Source organism: Serinus canaria, chromosome 4 (genome assembly GCF_022539315.1).
Source record: "Serinus canaria isolate serCan28SL12 chromosome 4, serCan2020, whole genome shotgun sequence".
Taxonomy (NCBI): Eukaryota; Metazoa; Chordata; class Aves; order Passeriformes; family Fringillidae; genus Serinus; species Serinus canaria.
In genome coordinates, this window is record NC_066317.1 from 45,817,773 (window position 1) to 45,834,350 (window position 16,578).

A 16,578-nucleotide genomic window follows, 5' to 3' on the forward strand; every position below is an offset into this window, starting at 1 on the left:
GCACCTCCAGGGATGGTGACTCTGCCTCCTACATGGACAACCCGTTCTGATAACTGACCACCCTTTCAGTGACAAAATTCCTCCTAATGTCCAGCCTGAACCTCCTCTGGCAAAACTTGAGGCTATGTCCTCTCATCCTGCCGCTTGTTACCTAGAAGAAAAGACCAATCCCTACTCAACTACAACCTTCTTCCAGGTAGTTGTAGGCGGCAATAAGGTCTATCCCCAGCCTCCTTTTCTTCAGCCTAAACACCACCAGCTCTTTCAGCCACTACTCACAGGAATTGTGCTCCAGACCCTTTACTACCATTGCCCTTCTCTGGACCCACTGCAGCACCTCAATGTCCTTCTTGCAGTGAGGGGCCCAAACTGGACATAGGATTTGAGGTGCAGCCTCACAAGTTCAGGGGGACAATCACTGCTCTGGTCCTGCTGGCCACTCTACTGCTGATACAGGCCAGGGTGCCATTGGCCTTCTTGGCCGCCTGAGCACATCTGGCTCATGTTCAGCTGCTGCTGACTAGCACCCCCAGGTCCTTTTCTGCTGGGCAACTTTCCAGACACTCTTCCCCAGCCTGTAGCACTGCAGGGGTCACTGTTGTTGTGACCCAGGTGCTCCAGCCACCACTTGGCCTTGTTGAATCTCACACTACTGGTCCTAGCCCATTGATCCAGCCTGTCCAGATCCCTCTGCAGAGCCTTCCTGTCCTCCAGCAGATCAACTGCTACCTAGTTTGGTGTCATCCATGAGTTTGCTGAGGGTGCACTTGATTCTCTCATCCAGATTACTGATAAAGATATGGAACAGGACTGGGCCCAATATTGAGCTCTGGTAAACACCACTAAGGACTGCCACTAGCTGGATATGACACCATTCACTCTCTGGGTCCAGCTGCCCATACAGTTTTTGACAAAGAGTGCACCCATCCAAGCCATCAGCTGCCTACTTTTCCTGGAGGATGCCGTGGGAGACAGTATCAAAGGCTTTGTTGAAGTCCAGGCAGATTACATCCACAGCCCTTCTCATCCACCTGGTGGGTCACCTGGTCATAAAAGGGAGATCAGGTTGGTCAGGCAGGACCTGCCCTTCCTAAACCTGTGCTGGCTGGGCCTGATCCCCTGGTTGCCCTGTATGTGCCTTGTGCTCACACTCAACATGATCTGTTCCATAACCCCACTGGGAAAGCATCTTTCCCTAGGGTGGCATTTGTCTGTAACAGAGACATTTTACCAGACATGACACAGCTCATAGTACCCTGCACCAATGTCCCAACCTGTTGCTATGCTAATATGATGCTTTTGCTTCTTGACATAATGTATGTCTCCTCAAAACCGTGGTACAGCTAGGATACATCCTCACATTTACTGCAACAAAACACAACCCAGTGGCTGGCATTGAACTAGCATACACCTTCAAGACAACAATATTTGCTGCAAGAAAGAGTATTTTATAGTAGGTCTCTATTACACTGCACTGTTTAGTTACTTTCAGTGGTACAATGGAATTATCACTCCCAAAATCTCTCAAAACTGGGCCAAAGCTATGGAGAAAGGAAAACCAGCACATTTGCTGATAGGGAAACCAGATAATGAAGAATGACTGCAATTTTTCTCTCATTCACAGGGTTCCTCTTAAGAGTGTTATCTCTGTGAACAGCAAGTGAGGGAAGAGAAATAAACAAAGAAAATGCTCAGTGACTAAATTGACAGAATCCTCTGAGAAACAAAGAGGATTTGACAGGTGTGTAAAGGAAAAGGAAAAAGAGCCTCTCTGTGATTGAGGGACTGGTAGAGTTGATTCTCTCTGACTAAAAATATTACAAAGCGGCTTCTTGAACCCAAGAGCACACCCAAAAGAACAGCACTGGCTTCAAAGAGAAAATGGGCATGATCCATGAGATGATGAAGCATCAATAGGTGAAAAACTGCTGGAAAACATGGTCTATTAAAGTTGCCATCCAGCTTGTGTATTTGTCTTTCTCTCTTTGGTACTTTATACTATATATGAGCCTGAAATTTCATAAATCTCAGTCTTTCCCAAAGTGAGACTTCTGCCTCGAGACTTTGCCACAAGGACTCTTCTCCACTACTCTTTCCTTAGTAGTACAGCAAAATCCTGAGAAGCAACGCCATCCTGTAGTTGCTTTGATTCCACCATCCTGATGATGTCCTTTGTCTGCCATTGCAGTAGAAGAAGGGAACTGAGAACTGCAAACTCCATAAAGTTTGAAAGCAAGTTTGTGCTCCACACATCCACCACAAATACTCTGTCAGTTGTCTGATCAACATCAAACTAGTTAACCCCTGATCAATAGTTGTAAGAAGAACAATTTCAGCATGGCAATGGCCACATGCTTTGAACCACAGAGATATGCCCTGCTGTCCCTTTGCTTCTGCTTCTGACTTCTTCTGGAGTGAAGTCTCAGGAGTAATGTAGCTGCTGCTGGTTAAGTCACAGTGTAGCATAACACACAATCTAGTTCTCTGCTAGATGCCACTTCTTTCTAGAGATCAGAAAGGGCACCATATGGGGAAAAGCTATTTCAAGTTCCTCCTTTAAGCAACTGTGTGGTTTTATTGCCCTTTCCCTGTGCCACAGCAGCAGCAGAGGGGGGAGGAAAGCTGTAGCTGCCATTGCTTGAAAAATGAAGCAATAGTTGCCTGTTTGCAAAACTGACCACATCAGTGGCAGTGGGTAAAGGTGTCTGAATGGATGTCTGAGTGTGTGCTACCACAAATGCGTGGGTACGGACGGAAGTGGGAGTGGTGACATGGGCTGGTGGTACTAGTCATCATAAAGTGGCTGCAGGCAGACTGCCCATATATTTAAAACAGAGAGGCCCACACACATGGCATTCAGCCCTGTGACTCCCAGGTCTCAGCAGTAGTGCGACAGGCATGGGAGACATGGCCACAGTGCCAAAGTAAGTTGGAGGAAATCCCTCAAGTGAAAACAAAGGCTCGGTAAGTCATTTCCTCTGAGCTGAACAGAAAGACATCTGTGTTGATACAGCTATTACACACTAATCACAAAAAAAACAATTCTCTTGCAAACAGCATAGACCCTGCTTGCTTTCCTCTAGGCTGACTGAAATGTGAGAGATGTATTTCTACTGAACTTTACAAGATCTTTTTCTTTCAATGTGGTTTTGCAGTGACAGTTTCTATAGGTCAGACTAGGCTAAGAGAGGGAAAGGAGGTAAAGAAAAGAGCCCACATGCCATTTCAGTACAGACCCTGAACTCTGAACAACACAGGCACCTGAGGGGCACAAAAAGCCACTTTAGTTATTTTGGCTGGAGGTATGAGGTGGCTGGATGTGACTGTTGGCATGGTTAATTATGAAGGAAGGCACTGTAACCCCGGGGCACTGGGACACGAGCAGATCTGAGATGGGCATTGAAGAGGAGCAGCCTCGGGGTGCACAGCCCACTGGGGATGGGGGATTGCTGTGCCCACCGACACACCCAAGCTGGAGCCCTGCGAGCACTCATTCTCACCGTGTTTTGGTAAGAGAAATGTCGTAGTCAAAGCACAGCTTTCACACGATTTACAGCCAGCTGGGGCCAAGAACCTAGATTTTGAGGGAGCGTTTGCAACCTGCTCCAAATTACGTAATTTGCCTTTTTCTTGTACTTCACGGACAGGATTCCAGGCAGCTCCCGACGGATCTAGTGGGTGTGGGACACCTCAGTTCAGCTTCTCGCAGTGCCGCACCCGCCCCGGGCGCGGAGGGCGCCCAGACAAGCGCGGCGCGCAGCGGTTGCCTCCACTGCTTCCTCGGCTGGAGGAGGAGGAGGAGGAGGAAGAGGTAGTGCCGCCTTCCCGGGCCGGAGCGAGGCAGTGCGGTGCCTCTCTCTCTCTCCCTCCCTCCTTCCGCCTCCCTTCACGCCGCCCGCTCCCGGACTCTTTCCGCGACCGCGGCCGGGACACGCAGGTAGGGCAGGTAAGGCAAGCCGGGGCTGCCCGCTGAGGGAGCGGAGCGGAGCGGGGCGGCTCCGTGCAGCGCGCCCCGCCGGGGCTGCCCCAGCGCTGGCAGCCGCACCGCGCCCGCCGCGGGGACCTGCCCGGGGTGCCGGCACACGGAGCCCCCCCTGCCGCCGCTCCGAGTCCGAGAGTGTGCGGCACCGCCAGGGCGGAGGGGCTGCTGCCTCGGCGCACAGGTGTCACCGCAGCCCTGAGCGGGAGCGGTGACAAAAGCCGGCTTTTAAACCTCTGCTTAAAATTGCTCTAACTGTAGTATAAAGGGGTTGTTGCCCAGGCTGCCAAATCCATTTGAAAGCCAACACCGATGAGTATTTCTTTGTTTATGTGACTTCTCTGAGTCTGAGTTCCATGCAACCACTGTGCTTTGCTAAGACTGTTTTGCCTTGTCTCAAGGGAAGTATTGCTTTCTGTTGAGTTCGGTTATCCTAATAATTTCTTCTGCTTTCTATCCCACATGGGTTACTCTTTGTTGGCAGTGAATGCTCTTACATAGCCTTGTGCTGGATACAGCACACCTGCTGCTAGTTCACTAGGTGACGAGACTCGCATGGTGCTTTCCCACAGGCTTCCTTTCTACACCCTTAGAAGTTGGAATGGGTAATTCTTTCAGCTGTAAACTGAACTTTTAGTACAGGCATGGCCATGAGCTCCCTGCTTGCAATGACAGATGCTAATCTGAAAAACTCAGGGTTATTTTATGAGTCAAATACATGTAGCTTTTATAGATGGAAAAACTGACTGTAGTAGAAATGCAGGCAAAAAGGTGTCTTGAAAGTACTTGCTTATGGAACTTTTGTTTTTATTTTGGAGTACGTTTTTCTGATATTCTGACTGTCTCACCTTTGATAAAAGCTGGTGTTTTGTTCAGTCTCAGAACTCTTCAGAGACTGGCAGATGGGTTATTACTTACTGCTGTTACATAAATGTTTAGAGTATTTTGGGCTATCAGAAAGCATGTGCTTTTTTTTTCCTTCTGGCACACCAGCTGTGCTGCTCAGACAATTTTACCTGTGCAGAGGAGGCCCTTTAGGTGTCCTGGTCTTGTTTGCTGGGTACTGCTCTTGTAGGTGGGGAGGTAGCTCCCAGGCAGGCAGTTACTTACAGTCATTTGGTGGTTATGGTTTGTAAGGGAACTGCAGCAGGAAAGGGCCCGTTTACTATCACACTCTCCTCTGGTATGCTTTATGTTTCTCTGGGGTTTATTTTATGTTTTATTTGTTGTGAAATACATTTTGTCATGAAATTATCACATTTATCTCTGCACTTAGTTCTTATTGAAAGGGTGCCTTATGCATTCCTCCAAATTTCTAAATGAATATTATGATTGTTTTGAACCAAATGGTTGATTTCTATGTTTGCCTGCTGAAACCACTGAAAGCAGAGCAGCGTGATTATGTTTGGCATGGTTTTTGTTTTGATAAGGTAATCTCATAGGTGTGTATATCAAAACCATACTGGCAGTTACGCCTCTGTCTTGGAGGAACTCTGGTTATCCACTGCCAGACCTGCTTTTATTAGCCCTTCAAATTTTATAGGAGTACCACTTTTTTTTAATGTTAATATAGAGTTTTTTAAGTCTTTGAGATATTTTAAAACCATTTACTGTGAGGCAGTTTGAACTATGTCCTAGGTTAAATTACATTTTAAAGCTTAGTTGTAGGCATTGTGGATTTGGCATTGTAGTGTAACCACTAGGCTGTCTACAGTAGATAAAAAGAGAGAAAAATAATAGAGCTGATAAAACAATATTAGCTCCATATTTTTTCATCTTGCCCTGAAACAACATTGTATTCAGAAACACCATGATGTGTGATAACCTGTAACTGGGAAGTGGTAATTTAATAGAATTACTTGGAAGTGTCAAGAAAAGTCTTCCCCTGCACCAAAGATAGGTGCAACTTGTTGTAGATTTGATTACCTCTGTGTTGTGTTAGCTTATAAACTGGATGCCCAAGATAAGGTGCAGAATAGTGTATGTTTCATACAAATATTTATACCTCAAATATGCAAAACATTTTCTGTTTCTTAGACAATAGAAGTCTGTGCTGCCTGCTGTCGATGCAAAGGTCATGGAAAACAGTCTTTAGCCTTTGTTAACCATTGATGTCTAAGATGTTTTTCTACTTTTACTTAGTTTGACTTTTTTTCGGTAACCTATTACCTTCTTGCTGCTGAACCTGGAACTGTTCTTTGAAAAAGGAAGATTTGTGCATGCCAAAGAATCAGTTGTATCAGTCTATAATGACTCTCTTGCAGAAATAGTATAAAGAGCTATAAAAACTGAAAAATGTGGAAAACAGTACTCCAACAGAGTGGAGTACAGGTTGGCATGATGAAGAAAGCCTGAGGTGGTGGACCTTTTATATTTCTAATTATGTATGTGCTCCTGAAGGATGTGTATATTTTTGTATTTGTGCTACATATATTTTTATTATTATCTAGATGCATCTGTTTGCACAGAATTACTGATACCTTGTCTGGAAAGTGTTGGCAATGGTCAGTCAGTTGCTGCACCATAGAAATTAGAGTGATGAAGTTCATTAAATGACCTGCTGATACCCCTAGCTTTCTCCATTATGCAAAATGCAAGAGATAGACTCTCACTACACTGGCTGCATCCTGCTCCTTACTGCAGAGGGATCAGCCCAGTTTACCCTATTTCTCCTGGCCAGGACTTCATGCTAGCACTAGCCATTAGAGGTATTACTGATATAATGGGGCACAACTCTCCAGAAACCCATTAAATTGCACCAGTGTTTTACCAAATGGTCAGTCAGGTCTCAAGAAATGTATTTTTGTTAATGGAGCAGTTTGCTTCTGGCAGCAAATCACCAGTTTGCTCTGCCAGCCATCAGGCAGAGGAGCATTCTGCTCTCCTGCTTCTGGTCTGTTTTTCTAAGTGTATTTTCTAAAGGAAAAAGCATTAGGAAAGAAAACAGTGGGCAAGTGAGGGAAATGACTGTTTGGGTGGACATGTCTGCTCTTTGTCTGGTGTGGCAGAAGAGGAACTGGGGAACTGAGCACTGCCCCGTGGCCATTACAGCACTGGCAGTTCTCAGTCATCCCCTGGCCTGGCTCAGCCCCACGGGCTATGATTCAGAGTCAGGGAAAACAACATGTGAGCTAAAACCTTGAAAAATTGATAAGCAGCTACGTCCTGGTGTGACGACAGTCTCATTGCAGAAGGTGCTTTGTGGGGAGGGGAGCAGGTTTTTGCATTTCCTGGGCATGGAGGTGGGATGGAGAGAGAGCCATTTCTTTCAAGTGCTGCCAAGTGGCCACTGTGTTCAGATGGGGTAATAAAATCTTGGGAAGAATTACAGAAGTCTCCTGTGAGTAGGTCTGTCCATCATGGGCAGGGTTTACCTTTCTTAGGAAGAATGACATCACTGGGAAGTTGTCTTGGATTTGGACAATACCCAAACATTTAGGAGGAAATGATATTGCTGAAAAGGCACCCCTTGGTTGCGTGGCTGTCCTGTATTCTGGGCAGCTCAGTAAAGCTCATGCTTAGCGTGGTGTGGTCCTGCCCTTGTGTGGTGGGCAGGAGACAGGGTTTCAGGAGCCTGCTGCAGAGAGAGGAGTTGCTCTGGGAGAGTCTGAGCCTGGCCAACAGCTGATGTACAAGAACTGATTCCTATCAGCTGTGGCACTCCGGTTTTGGTGAGGGGAAGGAGAAGTATTTGGCCATGTTTGCAGTCACAGCTCCTCTGCTGAAGCAAAGCACCAAGCTGCCAACTGAGCTACTCTCTTTCAGCTCTTAAGGTAAAAATCCTATGCAACACTAAACAAATGCAGGAAAAGAGGGAAAAAAGTGGTGTGCTGAGGCATGTGGGACCTGAGCAAAGGCTTTCTTGGCACTCCTGCTTTTTCTCGTTTCCAGTTCTCTTATCAGCAGATTTGTGAATGGGTACCAGTTTGCCACACATAGGGTATAACTTTATGTAGGCTCAAGTAGGTCACAGCTGAGTTTCCTGTGAGGAGCGGTTTTATTCAGCCTTGTGCCTATTCCAAGCTGTGATCTGATTAACTTGTAAGATCTAGGCCTTGTTTTCAGTTGAATGTAGGGCAGAAAAGCATGCCTTTGGATAGTAAAGGAAGCAGGATTCTTCCTTCTGAAAAAGGGTCTGGCCACAACACTGGGACCCTGCCCTTCTAGGGGCACTTCCAGAGTGTGCACTGTACACTAGTCTGGGACAAACTCCTGACCATTTATGTTTATGAAACAAAAAAAGGCTCTCTTTGTGGGTTTTGGGTTTTTTGCTCTCCACAGGATAGCCACATAACTCACCATCAGACGCAGGTGGTATCTGGACCTTCATTTTAGCTGAACATTGTAAATCTGTCCTAGGCAGCCCTGTGAACAAATCTTGTCAGATTCACTGTGCAAGCTTACAGGGTAGGTGAGATAAGTATAATAAGTATATTAATATATTCAAGGTTGCTACTTGTCCTGTGAATTACAGGATGTCCTATAAAACAGGGCAAGCTCCATATCCTGGCAGAAAAACACCAAAACTGTGTGTGTTTTCCCTGCCTCCCCACCCTTATTCTGAGCATCTCTTCCCAGCTGAAGTTGAAGACCCCATCAGTGGTCTCCAGTGCCATGGCAGGAGAAGGAGAAGGGGGGCGACTCTCCCACTTTGAATTGTGTGACCCAGTTCAAGGGATGTGCAAAGTGAGTTGAGCTGAATGGGCCTTTTTCTGTCCCACGAGAGATCCCCTAAACTGATAATTTTATATATTTTGGTATCTTTTGAAATTAAAATTTCTACCTAATCTGTATCCAGAAGATGCTTAAATAATATTTTTTTATAACATGAAGAGATCTAACACTCCAGTATTAAGAGTGGCTGGTTCAAAACTGCTATTGCAACTTGAATTCAGCTTGCTTACACATAATCTGTGACATGTTCAGTTATGTAGCCACATGTGATCTTGCTGTTTCATTCAGCCCATGGCTGGCTGGACTGTTTCAGTTTGCTTTGTCGTGGTGAGCCATGAGGACCATCTCCTCCTCAGAGCTGCAGGCTGGCAATCGTCATCCTCAGTGGTCCTTGAATATAGCAGGTTCAGTTGTTGGAAGGAGAATATTTACAGCTCCAGAGTGTCAGATGAACTGTGAGGGTCTGTTTTGTCAGCAGGGAGTGTGAGAGGATAGCATGGTGAAAGGCTGTGGAGTGTGAGAGCAGTGGGAGGAGGACCATTGCTCTGTGTCAGGGGCTGCAGGCAGCCTCTTTGCCACCACAGCAGCTTTCTCTTCCCACCAAGGCACTCTCTCCAACCATGAAGGGGATGACAGCTTTCTGAGGAAAAAGTAAAAGTCATGGGCAAGCAGCAAAATTCACTCAATTTGGTTTAGTTACTTTTCTGGATCTCTTAACCTGAAACTAACTCTGAAAGTCAGTATGATGCAGGCACTCCCCATGAAAAGCTGAGACCTAACCATAAATCTTACCTTTGCAGTGCCTTAACTTGAATTCTTGTGATTTTGACCTCAACAGGACTGGATTATGGTAGCCCAAGTTGTGATGATGTTTGACTGATTCTCCAATATCCTTGTGTCTCACCATAGATAAGCAGAGTGGAGTAAGATACTGTGAAGCATAAATGACTGTGTTGCATGATGTCTCAAAGAGTTTGAGCTGAATGCTGCTCCTTAAGACCGTAAATATCCTGTGACACCTGACAAGTGCAAGTCCAATTCCCTGTTTAACTTGCAACAGTTGAAACACCTGAACACATCTGAGATCTGATATCAAGGAGAGCAGCGATAACAACTGCTTTGCTAGAGATGCTCACTACCTTGCATTAACCAGAGGAAAGGGAAAACACAAGACCACAGCCATGCGTCACTTGTGTTTATTTTCAGATTCAGTGAAAAACTTTTCCCCTGAATTAATACTCATATATTGACATGAATGAAGCTGAAGTCCTTTGGTATTGCTTGTTGCTTAGGGTGCACTCTATTGAAGAAGAAATTCTTCAAGGTCACAGCCTGGCTTTTCAGTCCTGTATGGGGAGACTTTATTAGCAAGTGGCTGAAATGCAAGTAAAAGCAAGGATTTCTTTTACTACTTCCTGTGGGTAGACAGGTGTTCAGCCATTCCCAGGAAAGCAGGTTTACATCATGCAAAGCAGTTTCTTGGAAAGACAGATGTCATAACTCCAAATATCTCCCCTTCCTCCATCTTCCCCCCACTTTATATACTGAGGTGATGTCGTATGGTCTGGAACATCCCTTTGGTCAGTTTGGGTCACCTGTCCCAGCTGTGTCTTCTCCTAATTTCCCATGCATTCCCAGTCTCCTTGCCAGCGTGGCAGTACAAAAAGCACTTTTGTGAAGTACAAAAAGGTCCTGGCTCTGTGCAAACACTGCCCAGCAATAACAAAGCCATCTCTATATTATCAACACTGTGATCAACACAGTTTCAAAACACAGCTCCATATTAACCGCTGTGAAGAAAGTTAACTCTACCCCAGCCAAAATAAGCACACCTATCCAACATAACAGGGTAAGAGAGTCTGGAATCACAAGATAAGCAGGCTGACCTTGCCAACACCCCTGCTTTGCCGTGCATGGGAAGGGCAGTACACCATCTCAGCTGAAATGTAAATGGTTTGTTTAGTGTTCCATCTCTTGCTTGTTTTGTAGTGGAGGGGATGTGTCCTAGTGAAAAGAACACGGGGAAAATGTGACAAATGGAACTTGGATATTTTCTGTTCCCCACTCACTGCCTTGGGTTTTTCCTGTGCAGAAGGAAGTTCTCACCTGTAAATTTAGATATATTGTTTATATATAGATAAATGTTGCTTTTTCACACCTACTGAGCCCTGTGGGACTAGTCAGTTGCTCAGTAGGTGTGAAAAAGCAACATTTATCAAGTGACCTTATGACACTACTTCAAAATAAAGACTTTGAAGATAAATACATCCATTAGTTGACATGAGAGATGGCCCCTTAGTTCATCATCTGAGTCAACTTCTCAGCTTTGTCTTCAGCAGTTCTCATATTTGTTGAAGCATTTCTTACTGTGTAGCTTCCCCAGAGTCTAGCATGTGGAGAACAAGTAGTTCTTTAGTAGGTGGAGAACAAACAGTTGTTTAGGGAAAAAGATTTCGGAATGTTTGGAAAGAGAAATAACTTGAGGAAGTGTTAGTCATTCCCTGTGCATAAAGACAGTCATAATTTGTATGTATTTCAGTATTTTAGTTAGACCATGTCAAAACAATGTCTTGAATACTGAAATAAATTGAGCTTGTTTTTGGTATATCACATGCTTACCTGAGATTGTGTAACATTTGAGAAAACAAGTTCAAATTGTGAAGAAAGTTAATTAAGTTGACTCATTTATGGTAGCTGAAAAGAAAGATACCCTCAGGCACTGTTGACCTGTTTTCTTTTTATATTTTTCTTTCCTATAGATTTGATTTGGTTTTTCTCATACTTGCAGTTTTGTGTACAAAAGCAATTGTCCTACTTGATAGTGAGCTTTAGGACTGCTTAACAGAGTTAGGTTCAACCTCTGATTTAACAGAGCTTTTTTTTTTCCGCCCTCTAAAACTTCAGCTTCCTGGAGAAGTAGGAAAATCTTTTGCATAAGCATCACCCATTTTGTTAGCCAATCTCATCTTTGCCTGCTTCTTTAGAAAGCGGGTGTTACTGTTTCTCTTCCCTTCTTATCAGCAGGGGATTTTTGGAAAAAGGCTGAGGCAGCACTCTGCTTTACTGAATGTAAAGCCAGTGGGGTAGTGGTGGGGTAGCCTTGGCCTGTGCTGAAGTGAAGCATATACATTCTGCTCTTTAGGTGCTTCTGCCCCTCCAAACCAATACCATGCCAGTTTGGAGTTAGTCCTTCCATGTCCCTCTCTGACCTTGTTTTGGAAACACTTGCCAGAATAAAGCAGATTGCTTCCTTTCAAAGGTACATAAACCTGTGAAAGGGACCAGTAAGTACACCACATGCCTCTTCCCAGTTCAGACCCTGCCCTTCCCTTCCTGTTCTTACTTTTTCTTTTACCTTTTCTCTGTCAGGTGAGGGTCAGTTGTATTTGTGCAGATAAACCAAGCCAATATCCTTCACCAGACCTTTATGCTGCACAAGTGAATTAAGCAAATCTCTTTATGCTCTGCCTCATCTAGCCAGCTACAGTAAAACCTCTTGCAGCATCCTGAAGTCCTGGTGATATCATCCAGCAGGTTTTGCCCTCTATGGTGCTAACAGAAAATTGTTTGCCATTTTCACTCTGCTTTATACATGGTATTTAGAATAAAAATAAACCTGAGCTATGAAGCCTGGACTTGGGAAAATCTGCTGTCTCCCTTTTAAGGGTTAATATCAAATTCTTAAGTTTCAAAGTCTTTTTCTTTGTGCCTTGCTTTCCCATGTCCCAAACTAATTTTCAGCTTTATTGTCTTGCAGCAAAGAACATTACAAATGATAGAGGTTTTTGGTCTGAATAAACTGAAGGCAAAATAGTCAATGCAAGTTTATAAATATTGCAATGTTTTTTGTGGGGGAAAAATAAGAAAACTACAAGTACTCAGTTCTAGAGGAATGAATAAAAATATAAGAAGTTGATGAAGATAGTGAAAATTGATCAGTCCATCTTTTGTATGGCGCCTCATAGTGCTGCTAACTCAAACTTAGTGCTAAATAATTTCAAGTTAAAAATGCCCATGTCAACATATTTCCTTCATCGCAGATGGTAATAATGTAATTTTTGTTTCATAAATTTCCTGAATACTTTAGTTGTGAAGAAGGTGCCCTCTAAAGCTGTGAAAGGATAACTTAGTAACTGGAGTGTACAGTTTGCAGGCAATCCCAGTAAGGAGCAACAGCTGAGTTTATAAATGATTTGGAGCCGTGTACATGCCTGTTCTACTAAATCATTGTTCTAAGGGGAAAAGAAACCCTTTTGGTGCTCTTACTATTTTCCCTGAGCTGTTCTGTGCACTCTCTGGGGTGCATTTCCCTTTTGCAATGGTCGATGAGCTGAGCTCCAGTTTGGTGTGATAAAACCACCTCAATGCCAGCTGACCCTAAGAGGGACCATCAGTTGTCATCGTTTTCTTTGCTTACCCCAGCTACCTAAGTTAGAATGCCAAAAGGAAACAAATGATGTGTTTTGTAAAATGTAGTGAGCCTGTTTCTAAGAAATTTGGGAAAACTGGTTCTGATTGTGATAAAATGCTCCTTCTGTGTGTGTCATTCCTTTCAGCTGAATAAAGGATATTTTGCAGTATCACATGGTCTCTGAATCTCCAGTGTTGTCACAGAGTTACCCCTTAGCCTGTTTACTTTTAAACCTAAATTTCATACAGGTAAATATGAATTTTATTTTCACAGGGATTGATTGTGTATATAACATTAGCCATTTATCGTTTGGCTGATTTTCAAAGAGAAACTAAGCTTTTGCAAATATTTGGCTATAACTTTGAAATCTCTTAGAAAATAGTCCCCCCAAATTTCATTTCTCACAGTTAAAAAAACCCCAAAAACTTGCATATGATGGAAGGGGTTTCTGAGTGTTTGCTGTTAAAAAAAAAAAAAAAAGGAGGAAAAAAGTAAATCTAAATATTTCCTAATATTTTTTACTTCTCCTTTTTTCTGGATATGATAAGTTTTGTATGGTATTACAGTATTTTCCCCTGAACTTGAATTTTTAAATTATGACAGATTTTTTTCTAAAGTATATTACTTTTGTATTTGTATTTCTGTGAAATTTACCTTTTGAACGGGGATTAATAACAGTTGTATTTTATTTTTTTGAGTTTGAATTTGCAACCTTAGATGTGGGACAAAAAGGCAATACAAGAGTATATTTTGCAACCCTTGCTTACAGTGAGTAGTAATTATTCAAATAAGCCTGTGCTGGATACTTATGTAAATGTTCACATGTAACTCAGTTCATGGTTTCATGGTAAAGCAACAGAAGCTCCAGCAGAAAAACCAGGGTAAGGAGTTCTCCTTTCCTTGTTCCTTCTGCACTGTTTCTGCTCTCTACCCAGAGGGGCACTGTGCTGCCTGTTCACTTGCCCCACTGCAGACATTTGCAGGGACACAATATGAGCTGGATCACCAAACTGATCTGAACTGATTAAAATGAAGGGGGAAAAATATTCTGAAATTTACAGATTTGAGGAGGGATTACAACTGGGTTTTTAAAATTGACATTTTGATTGATACTTTCAAAAATTGAAGTAATGAATATTCTTTTTTTTTTTTCAGTCTGCTGCCCTAGGGAGGTACATTTTCAATGTTAAGTATCCAGATCTGCGGTTGACACGGGTTTGGATTGATGTGTCCCAAATCTGAAAAAAAGCAGTTGTGCACCATGCATGAAATCCAAGTCAGAAAGCTGAGGATGCTTATTCCTTAGAGGGATTGCCTGCCTGGATTGCCCATCAGCTTAACCTTAAGACTTTGCTCTGAAGGACACAAATTCCTAGGGACATTTTATCATCACTAAGGAGGTGTTGAAACTCAGAAAACAGTTCCACCTTGCTTTCATTTTTCTTTTCAGCTAATATTTCCTCCTAGTGTTCATTTTGTCTCATTGTTCTAAGTATGCTTTTCAGAATGAGTTTTTTTCTTGTGAGCCCCTTCATGACTATGTGTGGTGCAAAGATTTGTGCCTTAAAAAGTGACAATTACTTGTTACATTTGGCTGAGAGAAGACCTGATCAGACTGGATGCACTTTCTCTTTTCTGCTCGCTAGAACTTGCACTGAGAATTTCATACATTTTTTCGATTTTTTGAATGTTAAAGGTTCTTGCAGTCCAGCTGGCTTACAGTGACTAATTGTTTCAATAAACAGACACGAGCTGGGAGTGGGAGCCAGAAGATATGTGGGGTGGGTAGTGTTGCAACACCTGAGCTTACCACATCCCTTAGTGGCTCAGTTTTCCCCAGTGAAAACTGGCAAAGGTGGCATGCATGCATAAGAAGCTCTGTGTAGTGCATTTGGACCAATATTGACTTAGAAGGCTTATCTGAACAGTTGTTTTCATTTGTTTTGAGGAGGTGTATGGTGACTTCATGGCTGTACAGATTAGTACTTTTACAATGGGAAGATGGGAAACCTGAGGTGATGCAGGTATTTTGATACTCAAAACTTAACTTAAAGTTGAGGATGTTTTCGCACCCTGAGAACAGCTGAGAACCTGTAACTCTTTCTGATTTGTGCCGTAATTCTGAGTCTTCAGCATCTCTTCAAATCAGATTGTCTTTGTTATTGTGTAACTACAGTTGGCAGGGAACAGGGCAATTCCTTGGCACCAGTCATATTGTGAGAAGTTTATATTGGGTGTCAGCCTGAAACTCCCACAGTTGTTTATAGCAAGATAACAATGTGTCATGCAAACAGCTTCGTGTTCTGAGGGATGGTCTGGGAACAAAGGAGTGTTTGGGGGGAAGTGGGGGCAGGGAAAATGTGCAGAAAATGTCTAAAACTGTAATGAAGAAAAGTAGTGATGTCTGGGTTTGTTAAGAGGTAAGTTTGGCTGTTACAGGGGCTTCTTAATGGAGTATTGCTATTCTGAAAATGAACTTTCAGAATGATAGGCGAGGGTTCAGTTATCCTGAGCCGAACAGAAATGTATCTAGAGCCATGGACTTGGAAATAACCCCGAATAAGGCAGGTTTCTGTGACCAAATGCAGATTCAAAGGCTGATCTTGTGACCTGGGAAACTGATTCTAATCTGCTGAAATCTTCATAGCAGAGATAATACAGTGTAGCAACCAAGAGCAGACATTTACTGACGTTTTTATGTTTTAACCCCGATTTTGTCAAAAGGATTTTTTTTTATTCTTGTGTCATGTTAATGTAACCTGGTAGAGAAATGAAATATACTAGCATTATCAGTACTGAGATTTAAAATCATAGTTAACTTTGAATCCTTCTTGTGCTCTTTAATGCAGCACTCCAGGGATCTAGAGATAAGATGGATAATAATTATGTTTTTCTTAAGTACAAACAGAGAATTTTTACTATTGAGAACAGTAGAAATGTTTGGGTGGGAGAGCCTGTGATGGAAACCCTTAAAGTTTTGTGTACATTAAGCTTGTCTGAAAGTTAATACTGACTTTTAATTTTTTGGACAATGTTTGTATTTTCAGTTTATGGTAATATTTTTCCTTCTGCAATTACCTTTAAGATTGCCAATTTATTTTTAGAAGGGCAATAAAACATAATTGGTCAGCTTTAGTAGTTAAATAACATATCCAAGACAATTACTGATTAAAAAAGATCTGCCTTCTTCCCAGAATGAAATATGACAGATTACCAACAAAATGTATGCATTTCAGAAAAAGAGAAATAACAAAAAGGGATTATTCATAATAATCACCACTTGCAGTGCAATCATCATCTTTTGCATCAGTGCTACATATGCATCTAGCCTGGTCTTATTTTGTTGCTCCATTTAAACCACTGATTTTTGTTTGGGTTTTTTTTTTTTCTTGCATATGAAGAGGTGTTCCTAGGAAAGAAAAGGATATTTTAAAGCTGTTAACAACTACTTCCACCTGTTGAGATAGCAGCACTATGGGCTATGAGAGCTCAGCTGGTCAAACCAGGGAGTGAA

The 16,578-nt window shown here is 42.9% G+C and overlaps 1 protein-coding gene across 3 annotated transcripts in view; it reads left to right on the forward strand.

The window, feature by feature from the left end:
- Positions 1–3,723: 3,723 nt before the first annotated feature.
- The window catches only part of TEC (tec protein tyrosine kinase), a 44,252-nt gene continuing 31,397 nt past the window's right edge, over positions 3,724–16,578 (forward strand). Inside the window, exon 1 of one of the 3 annotated variants that reach the window (XM_030239526.2) lies at positions 3,724–3,946. The gene's annotated coding sequence lies outside the window, so the exon portion shown is untranslated. Of the gene's footprint in view, positions 3,947–13,925; positions 13,946–16,578 lie in introns of those variants that run through there. The other 2 variants (XM_009100369.4, XM_030239527.2) reach the window with 2 other exon arrangements.